Genomic DNA, 12,552 nt, shown 5'->3' on the forward strand with positions numbered 1-12,552 from the left:
CAGCATTCTCATTTCTTGGTTAATTCCAAAACTGGGGTTTGACCTAAGGGCAAACCCCTCATCCCTAACCCCCCAATCGTCCTCTCTTTTCTGTGTGTAGGTTGCAGGTACATGGCTGTAATTGAAGATCTGGAATCCTTGCGCAGAGACGAACAGATCCACCTTCGTTTCGCGGATTTTTCGGAGGACCGTGTGCACGCCGGGCGCCATCGTCCCGTCAACTTTCGCTCAAATTTGCAGAACAGCACCGTCTCAACATTTTACTGCTAATTCCAGGTCCGCAGCTTCATCCCATATCCCTATCTCTGTTTATAAGCGAATCTTTCCTAATTTTCATGCATTCCTAGTTCAATCTTTCTATCTACATTTCTTTACAAAAGAGGGTATCCTTGATGTCTTAACCCTTGAAACTCATATAGAATCTGATCTTGCATTGCGTGGGATTGGATCTTGTGGGTTTCAACCCCTCTTTTGAATGTAAAGTCCCTCCTAAGTGAAAACCATCAACCCTAGTGACTCTCCCTTTTCTCTCCTTGGAGTTGGGGAGGGGAGAACGACTAGGGTTCGATTTTTCCGCTTTAGATTTTGGTGAACCCGACGTGAACATCCTCATTCTGATTATTCATGGTTAGATCTGAAAATTTGCTTCCCTAATTATATTTCCATGTTTGATCTTTTGCAAATTTTAGAGGTTGATTGCATAAAAACCCTAAAATTTTCTTTTTAGTAATTAGACTTGTGAAATGTTTAATTGTTAATGCTTGTTTCAGATCTACCCTTCTATTGCAAATTGTCAATTCATATTTGTGCTTTAATTCTGAAAATTAAGTGGTTAAATGTCAAAACCCTAATTTTTAAAACCTTCTTGATTCAACCTTTGACTGATAGTTTGACTGATCAAAACACCTCCAAATCGGCTGTAACTTTGGATTCCGCAATAAAAATCACAATATCTTTCATCCCTGAAAATTTGAAAAAAAGTTGCGAGGACCGTGTGCACCCCAAGCGCCATCGTCCCCGACATTTTTTCCGAAATTTCGGGAGCTAGATCTTACTGTATTTTTCTGCTAAAATCCAGAATTTTGGCTGATTTTATCAAATTTAACACTTTCAAAATTAAAGTCAAAGTTGGTGTAGTGATTGCTTGGATTAAGGCTTCTAATCATTCAAAAATCATTGAAATTGAAATTCATATCAAAATTGTGTTTCTTGCTATCCTAAATCTGAAAAGTGTGTTAGCATTCATTCAAAATTTCAGTGCTTTATTCAAATTTTTACAATTTGTGACTTTTGAAATTAAGTGTTTTATTGCAACATCTTTGATTTCCACTTTCAAATTCGAATTTTGCATGAAATCGAGTCAACTTTTAAATTTCAAAACTTGCATTGCTTTTAGTATTCCCTCTAAAATCATAAAATTCAAAATTTTAGTTTCCCTCTCTTTTTCAAAATTCAAAATTTGCATTTTTCAACAATCTTGGTAGGGTTCAATTTTGAGATTGCAACTTTAATTTGGCCTATCTACAGATCGTAAAATCACTCAATTTTTTCAGATTAGCTTTAAAATCATCATAACTTTCATCCCTGAAAATTTTGAAAAAAGTTGCGAGGACTGTGTGCACTCCGTTCGCCACGGTCCCAGACATTTTTTCTGAAATTTCGGGAGATTGTCCTGATTGTATTTAATAGCTTAAATCTAGGAGATTGGCTAATTTTATTGAAATTTTCTACCTCTAAAATTCAAAATCTTCTCTCTTTCTTTAGTGCATGAGTTTTACAACAATAAGCCCTACTTACACTATTCCCGTTAGACGAAGCCTTAGAATTAAGTCTTTCCAAGGTTTAATTACTGAGGAGATGGAACCTAATTTGAATGGCCTTTTTAACGAGGACATGGGTAATTCCTCCAATCCTCTTAATGATGAAGAAGCTCTCCATGAGGTTTCTGTAGAACAACTTTCAAAATTGGATAACCAACTTGATGATTTTCGACAATGGATGTCTCAAGAATACCCTGATAGTGAAGCTCTTTCCTTAATTGAGGGTCTAAAACGTATGGTTCAAAGTGATAAGAATGGAATTGATATTTTGCGTGATATTGCACACATTGTGGATTCGAATGTGATGCCTATGAAGAGTGGTGCCGAAACCTTAGGTTATACACAACCTCCTACTCAAGTTAATCATTCTATTCCTTTGACAACTCCTATTGCTAGTATACCTACTTTTACATCAAACATAATGACTACTTCAACACAAGACATCCCACCTATGATCACTAGTCATGGGGGCAATCCTTCTTCTTCAATTAACCCTCTTCCTTCATTCAATCTTTCTTCTTCATTCATTCCTTCAATAAGTGTTCCTATTATATCACCACAAATGAACATGACGCAAAGGGGCAATTCATTTAACCCTTCCATTCCTCCTTGTAGTGTTCCTCCTTTCCAATCATCTCCTATGACTAACTATCATAGTGTCCCACCACCCTACTCTCTACCTTCTTTCAATAACATAACACCTCCATCACAATCTAACACGTCTAATATGAACTCTTCGACTGAAGCGACCATTAACAATCTTGCACAAACTGTCTCTTCTTTACAGCAACAAATTGCCTCTATGAATCAATCTAAGTTTAGTGTGCCCACATTTGATGTCGCGAGCCCACTTTCTCTTGACATTGTTCGAGCTATTCCCCCTAAACATGTTGAAATTCCACATTTGGAGCTTTATAATGGTAAGGGTGATCCTCTAACACATGTTAAGACATTTCAAACAATATGTACCGCTTTTGCTTATGACCAAAGGTTGCTTGCAAAACTGTTTACTAGAACATTAAGAGATAAAGCCCTACAATGGTATTGCTCGTTGCCTTCTTATTCTATTACTTCTTTTGAACAACTTGCAAATGCTTTCATTCAACAATTTCAAAACAATATAAGTCCTAAAGTTACTTTGATTGATTTAATGCATTGTAAACAAGGTGTTAAAGAAAAAGTGACTAATTTCATTGGTAGATATAAGCATTTGTATGCTCAAATTTCCTTTCCAGTGCCTGACAATGATATTCAAAGAATCTTTATTTCTAATTTACAAAAAGATATTAGAGAAAAACTCCTGTTTTTTGAGTTTACTTCTTTCCAATAGTTGTGCGCAACTCTTCACAATTATCAACTGACTGCGAGTCAAATGGAACAAGCAAATCCTATGGCTCCGAGTGATAAGGGTGATAGTAGTCAACAACCATTTGGGAAGTTTAAACTGAACAGAGAGTCCATTAAATTCAATGAAAACATCATCAACAACAATGTGAATGCAGCATCAGGTGTGCCTCCTATTTCTAAGTTTTTCAAGAAAGAAAGAAAGTTTACTCCTTTGAATGAATCATTGCATAGTATTATGAATAAGTTATTGGAACAAAATGTTCTTACTCTCCCTCCTATAAGGCAAATAGATCCTACAAAGATTAATTTGCCCTATTTTGATAACAAATCTTTTTGTCAATTTCATCGTCATCCTGGGCATGATACTGAAAAATGTTTTGCTTTAAAGGGTAAAATTCAAGATTTGATTGATAATAATACTATTTCTGTTTCTGGAGTGAATGATAAAGGCAACACATCTGTAGCTCCTCCTAACCAAAATCTTAATATTTTTACTGATCCATTACCTTCTCATACTTCTAATGTGATTGATACTACTGATTCCTCTGTCTCACCTGATGATCTTGTGTCTATGACTCCTAATGTGATTAACTTTGTGGAGCAGCAGAAAATCCCTAAAGAACCTTCCATCACATTTGATTCCAGTGAAACTATCAGGGCACCTGATGGTCCTTTATATATAGTTGCAAAAGTCAAGAATACACCTTGCCGTGGAGTGCTTATTGATCCTTCTTGAATGATTAATATCATTACTGAAGAATTTCTTTTTACTTTGCAATTGAATCAAGTGATCTATGATGAAAAAAATGTGGTTGTGAAACTATTTGATGCATTTTCTTCTCCTGCAATTGGTTCTATTACATTACCTATTGAGGTCCATAACAAATCCCTTGATGTGGACTTTGCTATTATTCCATCATCTGAACAATTTCGTGTGAAGCTAGGCTATCCTTGGCTATCTTCCATGAAAGCTATTGCTTCTCCTATTCACAAGTGTTTGAAATTTCCTCATAATGGTGAAGTTGTTACTGTCAATCATAGCCTCTTTAAACCAGCTGAAAGAACTTCTAGCGTTCCTATTGATTACTTTTGGCCTAAACAATTCCAATCTCTTCCTCCGCGAGGTGATCATCTTTTCAAATCTTATCAAAAGTGGAAAAAAGATATGATCCTATCTCTAAGTGAACCTAGAACACCCAAACTTGATATTCCTATCATTCTTGAGAAGGAAGTTCTTCCTTTGAAAGATAAAACCAATGTCTTTCCTCAAGAAGATTCCCAACCCATCTCTATGAATGTGACTATGCCTATATCTAATAAACTTTCTAAAAGTAGACCTATACCTCCTCGTCATGATGGACTTGGTCTCCTTCCTAAACCAAATATTCCTCCCTTATATGGAGCAGTTCCTCCTCCTTCCTCTTATGGAGAGAAGAGAGTTTCCTCTTCTCCTATTGTTCAACCTAAGAGACCACAACCTAAACACCCAAGTGATAAGGATGAGAACATTCCTCCTCCTCAATCTCCTAAGCTTCCTACTAAGACTAGACGAAATCGTTCTGCACGTGAACGTCGACGAAAGTGTCGTCTTAGAGCTCAGGCAGCTGCTTCTCAAACTTTGCAATCCCCAAAAACACCTTCAGCCAGTATTATTCCATTTTCTCCTCAGCCGACGATTGAGCCGAAATCTCCTAAACATAAGATGCATGATGGTCTTGATCCTGTGCGAGTTAAAGATCCTATTTTTATAAATCTTGATGATGATATAGATGAAAATGTTATTCATGATGAAAATGTTACTCCTGTTCTTTCTGATAGTGAATATGAATATGTTGATGTTGATAACCATTTATCTAATGAATTTTCTAAAGCACTTATCCCAGCTCCTAGACAAGAACAACGTGGCTTGGAACATGAACATAGCCCTTGTTTGGATCTTGTGATAGCTCCATCTGCTGTGTTGGATGTTCCTCCTCTAGCGTGTTTCCTACCTTCCTGAAATACTGATCAGCAAGATTGGGGGGTAGATGACGTGCTAGACTAGTTCATTAGCATAGCAGATTCTCCCCTCCTCTCTTTCGTTACTTCTTCTATGTGTTATTCTCATTCTTCTATTTGTTGTCCTTAGTGTTGTCTACTTGAGGACGATGCAAAGCATTGAGATCTCTTGGTCTCTCTCATGTTGACTCAAAAGACACATGTGTTCCCTTCTTCTAGGTGACCTTCCTTGATTGGGGAATGAAGAAAAATTATGCATACATACATATGATATACATGAATTATCATACAACATACTGACCCCGAGGAAAGCAAAGTCACCTTGTGCTTTGTGTTTTGTGTTTATATTATCCTTGGGATTATCTCACACTTGGGGGCTAAATCCTTGTGATAATGTGCTCCTTTCCATTCTCATTCTTATATGTATCACTACCTTAAAGCAATCACCCCCGGTGAGGCGTGTGCGATCGCTTTAACGTAGGGGGGCATACATCCCGTTCATATCCTTTCAAGATACTTGAAAATTTCTTGACAAATTTAGCTTTGCCTTGAAATTTTTTTATATCTTTCTTGCATGACTCATAGTGAGGGAACCTTACTACTGACAGTCATGGTTCTCCCTCGTGATCTTCCCTTTTACTTTGTCAATCGAAGTCGTAAGATCCTTAGTCCACTGGGGGCTTGGTGTATCTTGCCTCCTTGACGTGGTGAAATTTTTTCAATGTTGTTTCCTTGTACTTTACCGGAAGTATGAGCGTACGCTTATACTCCCGCAAAAGTGGGGGCTAAATGTAGCGTCCTAAAATTGCGGCACTTGCAATTTCGACTGCATTTGGGTCTTCACGATAGCGATGCAACACGGAACCTGGATGGAGACCCCGAAACTTGTTCATGACATCAAAAACTGTATTTCTCAGCACCCTGGCCTGATCCTCCTTGCACCCTGCTATCCCTGGAGGTGGGACCATGGCGCCCAGCGCCCTGGTCCCTGGCCCTATTTTGGGCCCGGTCTCTTTTGGGGCTTCGGGTCTTTATGTTTGCAAATTGGAAAATAACATTTCCTGGTCGGTCTAAGGTCGGGAAAATTAGTCTATCAGCCCTAATTGACAAGTATATAAACTACATTTCCTCTCTCAAAAAGGGAGGAGGACATATGTATGCAAAGACGTGGAAACGATATTCAAACATTCAAGCATTCAAGCATTCAAGCATTCCTTCAAGCAATTGATCATTCTAAGTCTCCATTCAAGGCTAAGTGTTGCATTCAAGACAAGGATTCAACCATTGAAGAGGAGATCACATACAACACATTACATACTACATACATTACACCTTCGCATGTAAGAATACAAACATTCTTACAACAAGGTATCAGTACTTGTTTACATTACAAACATTTACTGCATTCTCATTTCTTGGTTAATTCCAAAATCGGGGTTTGACCTAAGGGAAAACCCCTCATCCCTAACCCCCCAATCATCCTCTCTTTTCTGTGTGTAGGTTGCAGGTACACGACTGTAATTGAATATCTGGAATCCTTGTGCAGAGACGAACAGATCCACCTTCGTTTCGCGGATTTTTCGGAGGACCGTGTGCACGCCGGGCGCCATCGTCCCGTCAACTTTCGCTCAAATTTGCAGAATAGCACCGTCTCGACATTTTACTGCTAATTCCAGGTCCGCAGCTTCATCCCATATCCCTATCTCTGTTTATAAGCGAATCTTTCCTGCTTTTCATGCATTCCTAGTTCAATCTTTCTATCTACATTTCTTTACAAAAGAGGGTATCCTTGATGTCTTAACCCTTGAAACTCATATAGAATCCGATCTTGCATTGCGTGGGATTGGATCTTGTGGGTTTCAACCCCTCTTTTGAATGTAAAGTCCCTCCTAAGTGAAAACCATCAACCCTAGTGACTCTCCCTTCTCTCTCCTTGGAGTTGGGGAGGGGAGAACGACTAGGGTTCGATTTTTCCGCTTTACAGCAGGTTATAGTGAATAGAGACAAGTTGCTCTGATTGAGTTTTAGATATTACAATTGCATGTGTAAAACAACAAGGCAAATCACTTCACAGGGGAATAAATCATGAGTTAGTTTTTTTTTCCTTTTGGCATTATTGTCAAAGGGGGAGAAGACTGAATGGAGAAGATAGACTAAATGGAGAAGATAATAGAAGACTACTGACAGGGGGAGAAGACTAAATGCAAGATAACAGCTCAGAAGACTAATGAAAGGAGGAGAAAGCCTAGAAGACTTCAGAAGAAGAAAACAACTCAAGGATACCAGGAGAAGTCTAACAGCAATCTGAATCCGAATAAGTTGGAATAAATCGAGTTGGTATGACCATTTAATTGTTGGTTTTTCCATCAATTCCAAAGGGGGAGATTGTTGGCATTAGAATAGAAAGGAGATTGTTGGTATTTCAATAAGGATATTGAGAAGGTTGTTGGACATTATTGATATAACTGAAGAAGGATGATTACTGTCTTAATAATATTATTTTGTCATTGATGTCAAGAAATTAATTTTCTGATTCAGTATGATGTTGCCATATCTTGAGAAGTATGTTTTGATGAGTATTAAGTGGTCGGTAAGTGACACAGAAAGAATGTGATAATAAAGGGGAGAAATAAGTTATTCAATGGGCAACTATTACCGACTTAGACAATGATGAGATCATGTTGTTTTGATTGTTTTGATATCCTACACATGTTGTTGATTATAAGTTTAATACTATATTATGACACCGAGCAAGGAACCTAGTCGGTAAACCCTAAGGTTATCGATATCGGTTAACGAAGGCAAAATATCTACCGAGCGAAGTTCAGTATTAACTGAGTAACAACCGAGCTATAATAGATCGCATTGGATGGATAAAAGCATTATTTAATGAAGGATGCTGATGAGCTGGAGATGAATAAATGATTGGTATGTTGCACAAGAAGATTGTTAAGGATCTACGGTAATGGAAAATCAAGAGGAAATATCTACAACACAGAATGAACCGCAATAACCTAGCACAAGTTCCTAGGAAGGAATGCAAGTTCCAAGGTGAGGTAAAACGTTTTTTAGATTGAAGGATACATTGAACCTAGTCAAGATTGAAGATCTGATGGCTATGATTGATCATGGGAAATGTGATCAAAGAGATTCAGCGGTTAGCAAATTGTTTATAAATAAGGAATTATTGATAAACAATATATGCGGGCAAGTGTAAGCACAAGGATGCTACATAGTGATTACCAAGCACAGAAGCTTGAAGACCTGTTTGAATAACAAGAGTAGGGATCCCAGTAGAGGGACAAGATAAGTCCTATGACTAGACAGTGTTGAGCAAATAGAATCTGCTTTAGCATTTTAGATGTGAAGTTGCAGATATATTTTATTACTGTTGTTTATTTTGTAAGTGACAAAAAATCTCTTAACCAAGTGGACTTAATAGTCTTATTTGTAAACCCTCTAGCAAGGTAACATTCTAAATGAGTGTTTGAAATCCTTTGACAAGGTCACTTCTAACAAAGTGAAGATCCTAACAGATCTAAGGGAAATCCCTTAACCGGGTCACATCTAGCAATGTGTTTGTAATCTTTAACATGATTTGCTTTTAACCGAGCATACTCTAGAAGGGTATATTTCTTAGTGGGTCTGAAATCCCACAGTGGTTTTTCCCTATTTGGGTTTCCACTTTAAATCTGGTGTTATATGTGTTATGATGATTATGTGTTCATGAGTTAGCATGTTTAGTAGTTTTTTGGGTTATATTGCTGAAGTATAAGATATCGAGGTTGAATCTGTTGATTTTATGGAAGATTAAGTTTGTAAGATTCACCCCCCCCCTCTCATCTTGTTAGCTATTGGCATCAGATCTTTACAATTGGTATCAGACCTTTGGACTCTAGAAGAAAAGTTTAAAGGTACTTGAGGCAAAGATCCAAAGATGTATAAAAGGGATGCACCAAAGCTGAACAAGTCAAGTTTCTCCACATGGCAGAAAAGGATGAAGCTACATTTATCAGGAATTGGAGAATATGCAACATATTATTTGGAGAATGATTACATACCACCAAGAACCAACCCTATGACCTTGGAATAGATAAAGGCAAAGCAAAAACACATTCAAGCTATGATTGAAATAACATCAGCATTGACCGACTCGGAGTTTAATGATCTAGAAGGTTGTAATGATGCAAAAGCAATGTGGACCAAGCTCATATCTGTGTATGGTGGTGATGAACATGTTCAAAGAGAAAAAGTAGATAGTCTAAGAGGTCAACTTGAATCCATGAGAATGAATGAAGGTGAGAACATAACCCAATACAGTACAGGGTTAAAGGAGACTGTCAGTCAAATCAAAGGAGCAGGAGGAACTATTGAAGAAAAGGATGTAACAAGTAAGTTCCTTAGAACACTTCTACCTGCTTATGCCATTCGAGTCTCTGCAAAATGAATTGAGGTCTGTACCTAACATGCCAGTTTCTTTGGATGCTACTATCGGTAAGCTACATGCATTTGAGTTAAGTAATTTTGATAACAGTGGGTCTTCGGTAAATAAAGTAGAATCTGCATTCAGTTCTTTTCATATTGGTGAATCTGATGATTACAATGATAGAATGTATAAGTATACTGAAGGAAATCACAGTGGAGCAAGTGAAAGGTTTCACAAAAATATGGAAGAGGTACACAAACTATATGAAGAAATCAAAAAGCAAGAAGAGTTTGAAGCATTATTAGCCAGAAGGTTACCGAGAGGAAAAGGTAAGTATAAAGGAAAGCTACCTTTAAAATGTTTCAATTGTGATAAAATAGGACATATGGCTTCTAACTGCTCTGACAAAGAATCTAGTGAAAAGAGAGAATACCGAGATAACAGGCAGAAAGTCAACCAATACAGAGGACACCGAGACTTTAGAAAGAGAGACAGAAAGACATGCCTAGTAGCTGATGAGGAATCCAATGATGATAAATCTGATGAAACTGATACAGAGGAAGTTTTTTATGTGGCTGTTAAAGATGGATCAGATGAAGAAAGGTATGAAGAAAAAGCCCTAATATCTCACATAAATAATAATGATTTTTGGATCATAGATAGTGGATGCTCACATCACATGATAGGTGATAAACACAAATTTGTTAAATTAGAAGACTATGATGGAGGCTATGTAAGATTTGGTAATGATGCACCATGTCCGGTAAAAGGTAAAGGCTCTATAACACTTCTTGACAATGCTAAATGTGATGATGTATACTGGGTTGAAGGTTTGAAATACAATTTGTTGAGTGTAGCACAGCTAAACAATACAGGATACCGAATAGAATTCTAGAAGGGATGTGTCAAAGTTCATGACAAACATGGAAAGCTGGCTGCTACCGGGATACAAACAAAAGGTTTAAAATGTTATCATCTCTAAACCACATGCTCTCAAATTTGAAGGGGTAGTTTCTAGGGGAGTGGTCTGACAATAAGTTTAGTTGAAGTGGAAAGTGGTCAGATCTTGATAAAGGGAGAGGCTCTGCTTCCATGGTGTAATTAAGCTCCGAGAGCCCTCCATGGATAAAGAACCTATCTAATTTTTCTGCAATGTTACATAAACCTATCCTTCTTTTGTTCCAAGTAAAGGCATTCTCTGCTATCTGGATTTCCAGCAGATAATTCCTATTGATCCAATGATTGAAATCTACAGCCGCTGGAGGAAGTTTGCTACTGCCTCCTCTTTTGTCTTCTACCTTAGTGATGGCATTGAAATCTCCACCAATGATACAGACTTCGTTAGGGTGACTACTGAGGAAAGCCTCAAGTTCCATCCACACCCAAGCCTTATCCCTATTCTAGATAGGACTGTAAACGTTAATCAAATTAAATCTTAGCTTATTTTTATAGCTTTCTACTACTCCTCCTATACAATTTTGCTTAATCTCTAGAGGTGAAAACGAGATAAATCTACAGTCGCAGATGATTGCTAAACCTCCTGAGGCCCCTATAGCAGGGGAATGCTTCAGCTGTTTGAAGCCTAGTTTTTTCTCAAAAAGGACGATCTCAGAGGAGTTCATTTTAGTTTCTTGGATTAAAATTATGTATGGTTTTGAATGAGAGATGCAACGCTTTAAGATGCGCTATTTGTTAGGGGAATTCAAACCCCTAACATTCCATGTTATGATTTTCATGGCTCTGTGGGGAGGAACTTCCCCTCCCCTGCATTAAAAAGAGATGAAATTTTAGGCTGACCCCTCGCTTCCCCATCCTTTGCTCTTAGTTCAGCAAGGGATCTTCTGCCTCTTCTCTTATTGAGTTTAGCGCAGTTAGGAGAGTCCTTGCTCTCTTTAGAGATAATAATGCCTAAAGTGTTTGGATTATTATTTTCTAAGTTGTCTAGAGCTATAAAGAGTTCTTCTGTTTCTAAGTCAACTCTAGCATCTGCCACTAGATTTTTAACATAGAGTTTCCTTTGTCTTTCCAATTCCTCAGTATCACAAACCTCATCAATAAGTTGTTCCATTAGGTCGTTTACTACTTCTTCCCCTACAAAATTGGCAATGATGTTAATTTCCTTAGCCACTCGATCATTTCCAGATTCTACACTTGTTTCAAAAACAACTTTCACAGGTGGAGGGTGATCCTTTGCCCCCTCAAAGGCCTCAGCACTTGAGACTTGAGGGGTTGGTTGACCCTGCTTGGAAGCCATTCCTGATACCAGGGAGTAGCTATCCTTCTCCACTGGTTGCCCAGAGGAGGTTAGTTTCATTATTGGGGGAGACCTCGAGGGACTCAGCCTCTTTGGTGGGATGAGAGAACCGAACGATGTATTTTTAGTTGGTCCTGGCTGATCCTTCTGAGGGGGCAACTCACTAATTTTTCCATCTTCCAGGTCTAGATCCCTAAGCATTGAATCAATTGTAGGTGGACTTATAGCTGGCTGTGGGGGGAGCAGGGAGTGAGAGGTCTTGACAAGGGGGCTATTGGGATGAGATTGAGGACATAGGTTCTCTGAAGGATCATAGGTGTGATGATTAGGGTTAATTTTAGCCTTATAGCCTTCAAAAGTAAAACCCCTCCTACCAAAAATCTAAGTGAGGTGCCATCACACTTAAGAAACGATCCAGGGTTAGGCTTATCAGAAGAGATCTTCCTGGGATAATGTCTTCGAAGGGGCCATTATAAAAGGGTAATTCTAGGGTTAAACTAAGATTATCGCATTTCAGCGTAATGGGCTCTAAATATTTAATGTTGATATTCATGTTAACGATAAGAAGCTGATTAAAGAAGCTAAGGGCTGATTTTTTAACTTCTACAAATTTACCGATTTTATTGCTTATCATTCTTAAAAAATTATTATTTCGCAATTCTACAAGAAATTTTTCAAGTGAAATTTCTCTATTAACCATACAAGAA

The sequence above is a fragment of the Cryptomeria japonica genome, chromosome 11, assembly GCF_030272615.1.
Source record: "Cryptomeria japonica chromosome 11, Sugi_1.0, whole genome shotgun sequence".
NCBI lineage: Eukaryota > Viridiplantae > Streptophyta > Pinopsida > Cupressales > Cupressaceae > Cryptomeria > Cryptomeria japonica.